Source organism: Leopardus geoffroyi, chromosome B1 (assembly GCF_018350155.1).
Source record: "Leopardus geoffroyi isolate Oge1 chromosome B1, O.geoffroyi_Oge1_pat1.0, whole genome shotgun sequence".
NCBI lineage: Eukaryota > Metazoa > Chordata > Mammalia > Carnivora > Felidae > Leopardus > Leopardus geoffroyi.
The window spans coordinates 167,784,074-167,799,529 of record NC_059327.1 but is presented as its reverse complement, the minus strand read 5'-3'; positions in this window follow the sequence as shown (position 1 = coordinate 167,799,529).

Genomic DNA, 15,456 nt, shown 5'->3' with positions numbered 1-15,456 from the left:
TTCTAGTGGGGGGAGGTAGACAATAAACCAAATAAATAATGAAAATATAAAGTATATTATATGGTGATTATACCTGTGGAGAAAAATTTGACAGGGCAATTTGAATAGGGAGAGAGTATGTGGTGTTTCTTTAATAAGGAGGATGTCAAGGGAAATCTTCAATGAGCAGGTGAAATTGGAACAAGACTTAACAGGATTATCATTTGGAGAAAGCAAGGATGTGAACTATTGAAACTCTGGGGGCACGGCAAAGTATTCCAGGCTGGAGAAACAGTAAATGTGGAGCCTTGAGGCAAGGTGAACCTGGTGTATTTGAGGGCTTGCAAGACCTTTGCCTATTTATAGTACTTATAGTATGTTTATCGTATTTCATTTGGATACAGAATGTGAAATAAACAAATTCCAGGGTTTTCCACAACAATCAGTTCACATGAGTTCTTTAAATTCTCTCATTATCATAGCTCTTCCTCCTCAGTGAGGTTCTAGCTTAGAAATCTTGGCTTTGCTGATGTGCGGAGAGTGGTCAAATACCAACACCCGGGATGCTTCCCTGGTGTTAGAAAGGACATATTTTGAATTATTCAGTAATTGAATAATATGACAACTATATAAGTAGTGATGGAGGATATAACTTTCCAGTGACCATAAATACCACTTTTTGCTTGGGAGAAAGGCTCACTGATGGAAAGTTCTTTGGGCATGGCATCAGATCAAGAACAGATAGAGAAATACTTCATCCTAGCCACCGTAAGAACAAATGAGCTTTTTGTGCCACAAGTATGTATCCAATTCATTCATTTGTTCTTTCATTCATTTGTTCATCTTCTTAGTACCAGGCACTCTTTTCTGGGCTAAGAATATGTCAAAGAAGAAAGCAGATAGGAATTTGTGCCCTCATAAAATTTATACTACAGTGGGAGAAAAAAAGACACATGGTGTCAATATTTTCAGAAGTAGGTTTTGGATTTTCAAGTTCTTTTATTTCAGGTTGTTTACCGAATTATTTTCTATGGTGTCTCTATGAATTGGATAGTGCTAGATAGATAAATATTATTTTATGCTTTGTTCCCTCTTCCATAGTTGCTGTGAGGACACTTGACTTGTGTTTTAGTGCTTGGCCAAGTATTTTACACTCCAGTTGTTTGGGTCATGGCTCAGTGATGTTGATAGACATGTGTCATACTTATATGTCCTTACACTTTCTCAGTTACCCATTTAATGACTGCCTTTTTAGGTTTTATTATTTCTAAAGATATCTGCTTTTATCTACTATCTATTGAAAGTATCATTTTAAAACTGAAAGCAGAATTTACAGGCATTGCAAAAACTTCAAAATACGGAGTATATAAGATTATACCTGGTTCTTTAGCTGATTTCTCTCCTTAGAAGTTTGGTGACTGTCTTTCTATGTCCCTCCTCTAAACACACCTTTTTTTCCTCCTCCAAAGCAAAATCCTACATTACATTTTCCCCCCCAAAGAAGTTTAACCGTTACTTAATTTTTTTGTGGGAGTATAGGAATGTGTTCCATTTATCAAATAGATGTTCTTGTCTATATTCACATGTTAACACCTTTTTCTTCTCTCTCTCTCCCTCTTCTATTATAAAGGTGAAAGAAGGAAGAAATAATCTTAATATAAAACCTTATGGGTCTCCAATAATAATTTTAAGGGACATTGGGTTTTAAGTATGTACAGCTTCTCTAAAGAAGTTTATTTTAACTAAATTTTCTCTGCCTTGAATTTATTTTCATTATCTCTAACTTGTTAAAATAGACTTTTAAAATTTCTAGTTACTTGTTATAATTAACTTTAAATGGACTCTGTGTAGGCAGTCACCAAATTGCTTCAGTAGATTTAGAAATTGCAAAGAGCTGTCCAATATCAGGAGCTAAATGAAGCTTATGTCGATTCTCAATAAAGGTCTTAGAAATGTAAGCAGTAAGAACTATTTGGCCATGACACAGATGTTCTGATCATTACAGGAACTGTGTCTTTAATTAAATTTGTACGCTAGTGCCAGTTCAAAAACTTTGTTTTTCATACAAAAACCCAATTATATAGCCAAAAGAATGTTCATGCTCCAATGAGTTGAAAGTCAAGAAGAAAAATGTTACAGTATTAATGCAAGCTTTTATTCAAGCACTGATGTTTTTACTACATGATAAAAATATCTCTAAGAGTCAAGAGTTTATTTTTCACCAATAAAATGCTATTTAAGCCAAATGGAAATTGACTTAAAATTTAAAACCAAGGTTTTTTGTTTGTTTTTTTAGCTTCTATTTAAGCCAAGTTTTTAACATATTGACATTTTGTATTTTTTTTTATTTATCAATCAATATCTGCTTATAAGGCCTGCTATTTTACCATCTTGAATTTATATTTTAGTTAAATTCTCCTTACTTACATTTAAATAATTTATACTTCCCTTCATATAGCCTAAGGATTTTAGAGAAATTTAAATAATCAAAAAGCAAGTAACATTTTTATTGCTTTGGTCTAGAATTATGCTACAAAAAGTAGATAAAAAATTATAATATTTGTTTTACATAATGTAAATAAAAAGGCTGAAGATATTGTCCATAATGCAATTATCTGTAATGTCCATCAAACTCACACAACACAGCTCTGTATACACTTAATGCCCTAAAACATGAAGAATGAAAATGACATTTCAGAATATTAAGCTCACTGTTTACTAAAGAATGTAGAAATCTCAGTTGTTTTGCAGCAATGAATTTTATTAAAATATTACAATTCTGTAATGTCAAAATCTTGGGATTTTCACTTACCTACTTTACATGTGAGTAGATATTCTAGGAAAGTAAAAATAAAAATTAAAGAAAAATTAGAGAAATATTTTGAAAAAAGCAGAATATTTTTTAATATTACTTTTTTAAATATAGCAAAAGTTCAGTTGTGTTGTTAAATCCAATTTTATTAGATTGATACTTTGCCTCTTTTATTCTTTTGAGTATTTTATTTTCTATGTATGTATTTACTTATTTTTTTTTTATTTTTGAGAGAAAGGGAGAATCTTTTATTAAATCTTTTTTAATGTTTATTTTTGAGAGACAGAGACAGAGCATGAGTGGGGGAGGGGCAGAAAGAGACAGAGACAGAATCTGAACCAGCCTCCAGGCTCTGAGCTGTCAGCACAGACCCAATGTGGGGCTTGAACCTGTGAACCGTGAGATCATGACTTGAACCAAAGTCAGACACACAACAGACTGAACCACCCAGGCCCCCCAAGAGAAGGAGAATCTTCATCAGGCTCCATGCTCAGCACAGATCCTGACATGGGGCTCAATTTGAGAACCCTGGGATCATGAGTTGAACCACCCACGTGCCCCTCTTTTGAATATTTTAGAATGAAATGATCTAGATTCCAATTACATAACTGTTTGAGCCCATATACTCCAGTATACTCCATATACTCCTATATATATATAATATATATATAAACATTTTCTGAGAGTAACCCAGGCAAAAGTCCAATTTCTCTAAAACTGTCTAGAAAAGTCTACACAAAAATTAAGGTGAGATAAATCTGAAAAAAATAACTCACATTGATAAACTTAACTATTGAATCTAACTCAAATGGTTCAAAGAGAACACCTCAAGGTGTCTCTGTTTTCCAGGAATGATATAATGTCCAATCACCTCTGTCCACCACCCTAGTTATATTGTCTAATGCCCTGCAACAGACATAAAATTTCTTACTTAAAAAAAAAGTTTATTTTTGAGAGTGTGTGAAAGAGGAAGGGGCAGAGAGGGAGACAAACCCAAACAGGCTCTGTGCTGTCAGCACAGAGCCCGACATGGGGCTTGATCTCATGAACTGTGAAATCATTACCTGAGCCGAAATGAAGAGTTATATGCTTAATTGATTGAGCCACTCAGGTGCTCCCAAATGTCTTACTTTTAACATATATACTTTATATTTGAAGATGAAGTAGGAGAATGTTAAAATGAAAATAACTTACCTTTATGTTGTTTATCATAGTCTTAATAGGGGTATAGCCTTAATAGTAAATAGGGGTACATATAAAGAACTTGGTATTGTTAATGACCCAATCTCTTTCATACCCTTTTTTGTGTTGAAAGTGAGATTTCTAAATTTGGGATGGGTTGTTTCTCTGGCTATGAGTATTGGGCTAGCCTTCCTGACTGGAGAGATGTACATCCTAGAGACCAGTGATCAAATGTGTGTAATTGCAATGGGAGGCTGACATTCTCAGCAGGCTCTTACCCCCTGATTTTCCATTCTCTGCTTAAACCACATGCATTTCACCCCTGGATTTTTGAAATTTTATGCCTTATTGATACTGTTGCCGTTTCCAGCTTTGAAGCCCTTGAAAAGACCAAGATCAGTTGCCTTGCAGAATTTTAGTAAATGTTACTGACCTTCAGATGTTTGCTAATATCATGACAATGTCAAATGCAAATCAAATTTACTTCAAAGTTGTAATTTTATAGAGATTAAATCCTACTTACTTTAAGAACCTCACATTTAGCTCCATTCAAACACCATATCAACCTCAATGGGTACAGAATTATTATAGATGATAAGAGGAACTGTCCTGAACATGTAGCTTTCCTTCTCCACCTCACTACCCTGCCTGCCATTTGGAGATGTGTGTCCTTGATGGGTGTCATTTAAGCCTTCCTTTCTTTTTGACTCTTGACAAATTATGACATCAGTGTCGGTCTATTAATTCTGGAAAACTGCATAGTTCTAGTTAATTTCTAGGTGTACATCTTTCCACTATTCAAGCTGTGATGTCTTTATTCCTTATATCACATTAAAGAAAGGTGTCATGTATGTGACTGGGAGAAAATTTATCCATAAATGTTTCTATCTGTAAATGTTGAAACAGCATACAAGGGAACAGGGACAAATATTTATATATTAGAATAAATAAAAGTTCGGGCTATGGCTGTTTTTTAAGCATTAGCATACTGCTTAGCTCTGTTGAATTGGTTGGTACTTACTATATTACACTTCAAGCTTGTTTGGGTATCCATTGTTTTAGACGTACTCCAACCTTTTGTCATTGCTACTACAACTTTTAGAGATCACTGGCCATCCATATGTGTAACTGTAAAAAAATACTTTGGCAAAAATTTCTACATATGTACCTAAATCCACAGTCTTTGTCTCTCACTGGGAACACAGGTAATATTTCTCAATCTCATTTATTATGAGGTATGGCCATGTGACTAGCTTCTAGCTATAAGATTATGAGTAGAAGATGGGGCGCCTGGGTGGCGCAGTCAGTTAAGCGTCCGACTTCAGCCAGGTCACGATCTCGCCGTCCGTGAGTTCGAGCCCCGCGTCGGGCTCTGGGCTGATGGCTCAGAGCCTGGAGCCTGTTTCCGATTCTGTGTCTCCCTCTCTCTCTGCCCCTCCCCCGTTCATGCTCTGTCTCTCTCTGTTCCAAAAATAAATAAACGTTGAAAAAAAAATTTTTAAAAAAAGATTATGAGTAGAAGAGATGTATGCATTTCCAGCTCAAGACTTTTATGAAACTAATATGCCTTCTCTTTACTTTCTTTCCTCTTCACTGGTTAAATGCAAACATTAGTGGGGCCCTGGAGAAAACAGAAGTTTTAAATGGAAGGAGCCCGAATTAATGGGTAAAAATAATGTTGACCAGGAACACTTTTTTTTTGGTTGGTTAATGTGAGCAAAAACTAAACTTACATTATGATTGAGTCACTATATATTTTGGAGTCCTTTTCCTCTAATATAGATACCAACGTTGACACTTTAGTAATTGTACATTTTTATTCTAAAATAAGAGTAAAGCCACTAAAGTTGTGGATGTAATGTGAGTATTGTTGCAACCATAAAAAGAGCTGTAGTTAGAAGATTTCTGAATTGGTTTAAAGCCTAAAGAAATAAGCTCCTAGTGCTAGGTAGTTACTAAGCCAATTTTTTTTTAATTTGATAAAAGTCTCGGTTCTCCCCAGTTCCTACTTTATAATCTAATCCTGAGTATTGGACTCCAAGACTATAACCATCCCTAAAAGCCTATTGAGTTGGCCCATCTGTCCCTACATGTCTGTTTTTGATGCCCAGGCCTTCTATGAGTGAGGAAGACACCTTCCTACTGACTACAGACAGGTGCTCTCTAGGTATCGTGTGTGATGGGGCAGATGCTTCCTGCACTGCTCCTTAGTATTTTTTTTTTTAACCTTTGGTCTTCTAAACATTCTGTGCACAGTCTGCTCTGAGTGATTTATCTTTGGTAACCATATTCAATAATAAATTCCAACGATGGTTCTCATTTGGGATGAGTGAGCATATTTTGTTCAGAACTCTTATTGAGTGATCTAGGACATGGTTTCTATAGGCACCATGTGGCGTCAATGATGTTTGCTCACTTTACACAGAACCTTCAAGATTGTGTCAGGTAGCTTTCTACTACTTTATAGCTAGGGCTCCCATTTCCTATCTGAGTGGCCCTGCTAGCTCATAGATCATCTACACAGTGGACACAATTGACATACCTGAGATCAGTTAATGAGAGACTTCTAGATTATGTGACTCACCCACCTTCTCCATTTTTTGCTCATGGTTATATCATGTTGCAAGAAGAGTCCAGTTTGTAATGTAATAGAAGACAAGACTGAATTTAAGCAACTTGGGTTCAGTTCAGGCTCACTACCTACCAACTAAGTATATTACTGAGATTTTATTATTTCTGCTAAAAATTATGAATAAAAATACCTCTTACTGCAAATTCAGTAAGAACTTGAGTTGTTTCACTAAGGTTGCTGCAAGGAAGGACTAAATAAAATCATGACCCTGGAAACCCTTCAAAAATGTTATACAAATAAAGTATTTATATAGTTAGTATAGATATAATGTTTCCAGAGTGCCTCAGCATCATTACAGTATATACTGTTTTAAACACTTAATATAATAAGTTCACAAAATATAAGTGGGTGTTGAGTTTTTCCTATTATACATTGTGTGAATCTTTTTCTCTCTTTATATAGCAATCAAATAATTGTTCTGGTTTTCCTTTTCACATGTATTCTAAATAAACAAAGACTTAAAATGAAGGAAATTGAGTAGATGAGGAACATTGCAATGAATCTCAAGAGCCTAGTGAATTTCAGCAATAGAAAAGCAGTCCCTGAAGTTTGCTGGCCTCAGACACATCTGCCTGCCTGTTTCATAGCCGCTCGGTGAACAGAATGTTGTTTTGGAGGGATAACTTTGTGGTTGCGCAGCAAGGTCTCCTGTCTTGGGATATGAACTGAGACATTTTAGGAGATGACTACCACAACCAAGAAAATAGGCAGATGCTATTAACTAAATCCAGCAGGAGCCATGAATAAATTACATACCATGAAAACTTTTTGTGAACTGAAATTTCCAAAGATCTTTCTTCACTTTATGCTCCATTTCTTTTAGCTGCTGCTTTTTCTTTTACTTTTTTTTTTCCCAGCGTTAGCAGTGCCGAAGGGTTTGCCAATGATGCATTTTATTTATTTATTTTTAAACATAACACATGGGCTCTTTAGATGGAACAAAAGTGACATACTCTATTTTCCACAAACAACAATTGAATCCTTCCATTGCTCTGCGTGGTAAAACATCACTTACATTTAACATTGTGTATCAATAACCTGACCTCTGCCTGTAGTGTACTTCCTGACATATAGAAAGTGTTTACTGTGTCATTTTCAATAAGTGAATGTTGTAATAGGGTATTAGTTGAGAATCATTGCTTGCATTTTCTTCCACGCATACCCCAAAAAAGATAGAATTGTTATCTTCTGAATTTTTCTTCAGATAAAAGATAGGTACCACAGTTGCATAGATACTTTTTATAAAGATTTCCTTTGAAAAATATGTCCATTCCCTGATGGATAGAATAGATTTTCATATAGCAACATTAGTGTGGGTGGGAATAATGTGCGCCTCTAATAATTAAAAGTTGACCTGCTTATTTGAGGCAGGTACATATTTGCCTAAATAAATCTTAAATAAGATGAAGGAGATATTTTGGGAAAAATAAAGGGTAGCTGTTTTGGTTGTCTGACAGTATCCTGTCTACAGACTCTACTTAAAAAACAAAATCAGATCTCTGTTGCTTCTTTTACATGTATTAATCACATCATGGGAACCTCATCCAGATTAGGGCTTCAACATATGAATTTGGGGAGAGACATAAACATTTAGTCCATAGTTCATCAGTAGGGAACCTGCACTATCGCTTTACAGAAGGAGAAATGGTTAATAGTGAGTACTTAGATATAACCAAGCAAGTTTCAGAAGCAATTCTAAGGATTGAGAAATTTGCTCAGGATTATCTAGTGGTTAACAGTTAAGAATCAATATAATACAATAAAAACATGTCTCAAATTTTACAATGTGAAGTCAACACAATATAATATTAGTGTAATTATTAGTGATGGACCTTGACTTAAGTAAATAAAGTGAAAAAAAATAATACCATTGCTTAATGTTTACTGTATTTACTTTACTTTGTGTTTATGGTTAATGATAATGTTTTCCATTTAAGGTATTAATTTAATAATTCCTTTTGAAAGCTAAACTTACTCTAGAAAAATAAATCCTTTGATTTAATACATATTTAGTAAGGTCTCTTAGTTATGACAAAATCCTGAAGTTGGTACATTAGAAAATAAAGTATAGGAAAACTAGATTATCATAAATTTTAAGTGTCCCTTCTATAAACACCTCTATGGGTTCCTGTTGTGACCTTTTATGACACTCAACAATTATATGGACCGTAGTTGTATTTATTCAAGATTTTATTTATTGCACTTTGAGCTATTTTTATCTTGCAGTTTTCTATCATGGTTACCACCACTCACCTGTTACATATACTAAACCATATTACCTACTACTAGGATTATAACAAAATATATAAAACTAATTCCATAATCTGGTTGGGTGGTAAACATATCTGCATGGAAGGCTAATTACCATGAACTGGCCTTTATCCAGTTGCAGAATACAAGGAATAATCTGAGTGTCCACATGCAACTTGTATGTTAAATTGTCTTGGCAATTGTCTAAAAATTATGAGGGGATAATCAAAACATGTGATCTTCTAAATTTGTTTGTTTTAGTCTTAGTTTTTGACCTTTAAAATCATTATAAAAAGCACATTATTTTATGTGAGTTAAAGTCTTATAAGAAAGAATATCTAAGTAGCTAAAATAATTGTTATTATCTGTTTCTCTAAGAGGTAAAAGATGGTAGTCCAGTTACTGAAAGTAAGAGAAAAGAGTGAACATTGAAAAAAATGGCAAGCTTGAGGGGGAAAAAAACACATTTTGCCTTTTCTTGTCCTTTTTTTTTCTTTTTTGAAACTCAGTAGCATCCCTGTCTTCCAAATTGTCTCTTTCCCTGAAGATATTTTCAAATTCTTTAAAGATGTTTTAAAGAAACTTATTTTAATTTTACTTAAAAAAATGTAATGCACATTTTTGAAGCAGAGAGAAGTCTCCACTAGATCAAGTATAGGATATCAAGTTGTCTCAATAAGCAACAGGTTGAAAATCAAAGGTTTTTGACATTGTATAGTAGAAGAAAATAATCTTTAGCCATAGATTGTGATAATATCATATAGTTTGTTTCTATTGTCCTACTAGATATCAGTTCTTGGTGATACTCTGCATACTTAAATATTTTATATCCTGGAAGGATACCTAGGTGGCTCAGTAGGTTGAGCATCTGACTCTTGATTCCACTCAGGTCATGATCCCAGGGTTGTGGGATTCAGCCCTATGTCAGACTCTGTGCTGGGCATGGAGCCTGCTTGAGATTCTTTCTCTCTCTTCCTCTGCCCTTCTCCCCCACTCATGCTCTCTCTTTCTAAAATTAAAAAAAAAAAAAAATATATATATATATATATATATATATATATGTATATATATATATCCTGGGATAAATATTGTGAATATTCTTTTCTTAGGTCTTATTTCCAAACATCTATGTTAAAAAAAATATGGAGTATTAAGAAAAATACTTAATATTAATTAATTTAATTAATTAATTTAATTAAGTTAATTGATTTAAGTTAATTAATTAATTCTTAGCCTATATAACTGCTACCCAAAACTGCTATATAACTGCTACCCAAAAATATAATGACAAATAGTTCTGCCTCAATGTGATCAAACATTACATTTCACTTAGCAAGGCAGAGGTCAGAAACCAAAGAAAAGGGCATCCTCCTGTTAAACAGTAAAAGAAAATTTTTGTCTTTCAAAATATGTCACTATGAGCACCTGGGTGGCTCAGTTAGTTGAGTGTTTGACTTCGGCTCAGGTCACAATATCCTGATTCTCTAGTTCAAGCCCTGCGTCAGACTCTGTGCTGACAGCTCTGAGCCTGGAGCTTGCTTCAGATTCTGTGTCTTCCTCTCTCTCTCCCCTCCCCCTTCCCTGCTCACACACATTCTCTCTCTCTCTCTCTCTCTCTCTCTCTCTCTCTCTCTCTCTCTTTCTCTCTAAAATACAAATTAAAAAGTATAAGTCACTAGGAGCACCTGGGTGGCTCAGTTGGTTGAGTGTCTGACTCCTGATTTCTGCTCAGGTCATGTTCCCAGGGTCATGGGATTGAGCCCCACATTGGGCTCACACTGAGTATGGATACTTCTTAAGATTCTCTCTCTCTCTCTCTCTCTCACTCACTCTGCTTCTCCCTCTTGCTTGTGTTCTCTCTCTCTCTCAAAAAAAAAAAAAAGAATCACTAAATGGGTTATGACTGCCCTAGGAATACATACATACACACATCATTTAATCACTTTTCCAAGTGAAAATTCCAAAGGGACTTCACAAAGGAATATCACAATCCCAAAGAGACTGGAATGAAAAATAAGAGCAGTCCAATGCAAAGAAAATAAAATGGCTCATTTTTTTGTTACTTGTAGCCCATTTCAGGGAAGTCTGCTCTTTGGCGATGGGTTCTTTTATTACTTGAATAGTCTGTTTTGCCTTGTCTGGAAGGACACAGAATTTGGATATCGCACCATGGTCCTGCTGGAACGTTGCCTTAGGCAGGATTACTTTGAGGGTTCCTCAAAGGGATGTTAGATGATTAATCTGATTTTGCTTCACTGGGAACACTGGTTGCAGGGCTGGACCAGAACAGTAAACTTGTTTTAATTTCTTGGGCCTCATTGTTATTCATATGAGCAGTGATGCAAATGGTTTCAGTCTACAAGAGTCTGTAGAGCAGCCATTCCCATCTCAGAGATGAAACTCTGTAAAGACAGAGGAATCTGAACTTTTCTGTTTTGATTCATAAAAACTATTTAGTTTATTTCCTACTGGGCTGTACAATCTTGTGGGTGACTAACAGCAGTGAAGATATGATCAGTTTAGTCCTTGGAATAGTGTCCTAAATGCTTAGCAATGAAATATGACAATGATTGTGAAATATTAGGGCCTTTTGAAAGCCTGAAAGTTTATTGCTAAAAATAACAATTTGTAGGTTGACCAGCAAATGTTTAGTCAGTGCCTGTGTTGAATATCTATCATTAGACATATCAGACCCTTTTCTCTATATTCTTATTCCTTTTTTTAAGTTTATTGATTTGGGGAGAGAGGGAAGGAGACAGAGGGAGAGAGAGAATGGGGAAGGGGCAATGAGAGAGAGAGAGAGAGAGAGAGAGAGAGAGAGAGAATCTCAAGCAGACATTGTCAGCATGGAGCCGTATGTGGGGATTGAATGCACAAACCGTGAGATCAAGACCTGAGTTGAAATCAAGAGTCAGACGCTTAACTGTACTGAGCCACCCAGTGCCCCTCTGTATTCTTATTCCTTATAGCACAGACACACACACTATGAATGGATATACATATAGACACTCAGAGGAGACAGGGCGTGCATCATCTGACACACCTAAGCTCCTGCCCATATACAAAGATGTATGTGACTCTCACACTGAAGTTTCATTCCTGAGCACAGCCTTGCCATTTCCTCTCCTCACTTGTACCTAGCCCTAACCCTCCACTCTCTGTATGTCCTGCCTCTCCAGCTTGTCCGCTTAAGAACATTAAATTCAGTGACCTACCACTTCAGGCATATCTGTTTTAGCATTCCTGAGTTGCCTTTCCAGTTTCTGATTCAATATTTTCAAGGCATCCCATGTCATTATTTGACAGCTCTCATTTATGGACAAGGGTTATTCCCTAGTCCCTCTTCATACTCAGACACCCCTCAGCTTAACTAGGTTGTGTATTTTCCTTAAAGGAGAAGGACAGGGGTGCCTGGGTGGCTCAGTGGGGTAAGCATCCAAATCTTGATTTCAGCTCAGGTCTTGATCTTACGGTTCGTAAGTTTGAGCCCCATGTTGGGTCCTGTGTTGACAGTGCAGAGCCAGCATGGAATTCTCTCTCCCTCTCTCTCTCTGCCCCTCCTCTGCTTGCACACTCTCCCTCTCAAAATAAATAAATACATGTTAAAAATTTTCAAAAAAAATAAAGAAGGGCATATGTTTGGTCAGTTTAAGTTCCTAACCATTGATGGGCCACATTGGTGTAGATACCATACCCAAGTGGGAGATCTGGTTTCTCACTTTTGCTTGATGTGGCTGAGTAGGCAAAGATATTCAGAGTGGGCCTCTCTTTTTCTTCATTCATCTATGCATGTACAGAGGGGGTCAGAACCTGATGTGTAATAATGAAGATATGATGGTGGTGATGTTGATAATCATCATCATGATAAATAATATTTACTTAGTGCTTAGTATTTATCTTCCATTTTTTAAAGCATTTTACATTAGCATCTTCATTACTCATTACTTCATTACTTCATTACTCACAACTCTGGAGATGATTATTCCATTCCACAGATGAGAAAATGTACAGAGAATTGAACTCATATGTCCAAGAAGTTGGCATTGCTTAGTTCAAAAGTAGCCATCCTGCTTCTTCTTTATTCTTGACTTCTTTTCTCCAAGTAAACTGTTAGGAATGTGACAAGACATCAAGATTCATATGTGAGAAAGGAAGGAATGTGAAACTTGATGGAGAGAGTAGAAGTTTGTTTACATCCCAAGACTACAACGTATTTAGTTGCAGTGTTTAACAGAGTACCACAATAAGGGTATTGAGTGGCATTAGATTCTCATTTTGCAGCTGTCCCTAAGGACAGTGCTTTCAGAAAGTTTATAGGTAGAATTTGGGGATATGATAATTTAATTGACAAGAGCAGTAACTGGCCATTTATGCCTTTAATGTCAACTATCTTCACCCCAAACCCACCATTATTTCTAATTTACATAATTTTAATCTCAACTTCCTTTTTAGTTAGTATGCAACTAGTTTAAACTGACATTTTTATAGTTTCCATTAATTAAAGGCACAGATTTAAATTTTAAAATTTACTTTCTTTTTCACAGCCTTCAAATATTTGAAAAATCAATGTGGTGAAGTGATGATAGAGCAACTATTTGATTTGTACTTTTATGGTCCATTGACCCTAAAATAAGGGACAGAAAAGTCATTGTGTTAAGGTCTGTGACCCATTCAGCCTAAGACTAAAATGTGCTCACTTCAGGTTAGATAATGAGAATGAGGCAAGAAAACTATTTGTATGGAGCAACTTTTGATAAGATGGTTCTACCTTAAAATAATTAGATAAGCTTAGACTTGTAACACATGTTTAGAGGTCAGAATTGAGTCTATTCACATTATGATGTTTATTTATCAGATCTGTTTCTCATCTAGCCACTAGAGTCTCATGTAGAGAACAGAGAGAGGAATTGGGAAAGAAGGAAAAAAAAAGGGGGGTGGGTGGTTGGGTGGGTGGGAATCAACCAAGAGATCCAGAAACTGATGGAGATATTTTACTTAAAAAGTTCTTAAGACTAAGGAATTCAAATCAGTATTTCCTTGATGTTCTTAAAGGAAATATGCATTCTTTTTTTTCCCTCTTTTTATTGAACACACAACCTGAGTGTGAAAACCTAACGTTGAATAGAGTTATACATTTCTTTGTTGTTGATGTCTCTGGAGTATGCTTCTACAGAGCTGCCCAGCAGAAGTAGCACTGAGAGTGCTTAGGAGAAAAAAAATAGCTCAACTTAGGAAGAAATGAAATGTCTTCATGTAGCTTTGGAGACAGGGCCTCAGCAGCTGACAGTATTAAAAAGGGCTAAAGTAGAATAAATAATTCTTGAATGCCCTGTGGTTGCTAATTGACATGGTCATGATATCCAGAAAATACACTGCAGGATGACTGCCGTGATTTTGGCAGGGAATGTCTTGCTTAAAGTGTGAAATCCTGTAATAACAGGTGGACAGTAAATGAGCAGAGCCAGGAAATATATTTTTTTTCTAAATTTGACCTTTTTGTCAAACCCTGGTCTTGCTCAGCCATGTACCAAATTAGATATATGTGTCTGGGGATCATTTCTAAACTCCCACTGAATTAGATGACTCTTCATTTACTAGTTAGTAAATGAAAGAAATATTAATAGGTGTTACATGTTTAATTAGGAAATTATTTATGAATGCACTATTAATTCACTTTTGGGCTAGGTGCCTTACACAATTGGAAAGATTTAATGCATTTAGGGGTAAAAATAGCATGCAAACATGAAAGTTTTACATAGTGGGCAGTAATCCATTATGCAGAAAAATAAATATTTAGGACATATTTTCCAACAGAAGGAAAAATACAAATGGTTTGGATGCACTGTAAAACATGACATTAGAGGCAGAGTGCTTGTTAAAGAACTTAGAAGATAAATAGGATTTGGATCAGAAGAAAAGCAATAGCAAATTTTAAACGCTAGAATGTAAGTTCTACAAAGGCTTTTTTTTCTTCACTGTTTGCTCAGCATCCAGAACAGTGCCTGGCACACAACAGACATTGAATATCTGTTTATTAAATGAATGAATGTGGAATTGTTAAAACACTGTAAAACCACTATATTCCTTTTTTTGATGACATTTGAGATGATATGATTAGAGAGAAGTTTCTCTCTTTGGACTTAAACTTGGCAGTGAATATGGCTAAGGTTGACCAACTTCTGTCTCATATCAATTAAACCTTTCATGGGTTTTTACTCAAATGCAGTCATTAATGAGCAGCTGCTCAGGGCAATGATAATAATAATGATGATACATTGCCCTTACACCATCTCCCTTACCCATGGAAACCCAAGTGCTTTACCAACATAATTATCATAGCTCTTATGGGAGTTAGGAAAGTATAATTAACATTGTTTGCAGATAGAAGTAGAAATAGAGATATTAAGCAACCAGCTTAGAGCGATGAAGTAAATCAGTTATTATTTTAAAAATGTCGGTCTTCAGATCTTTTTTTTTATTGAAGTGTAATTGACATCATTATATTAGTTTTAAGTGTACAACATAATGATTTGACGTTTGTATATAGTGTGATATCATCACTACAGTTAAGTCTAGTCACTATCTGTCATCATACATACAG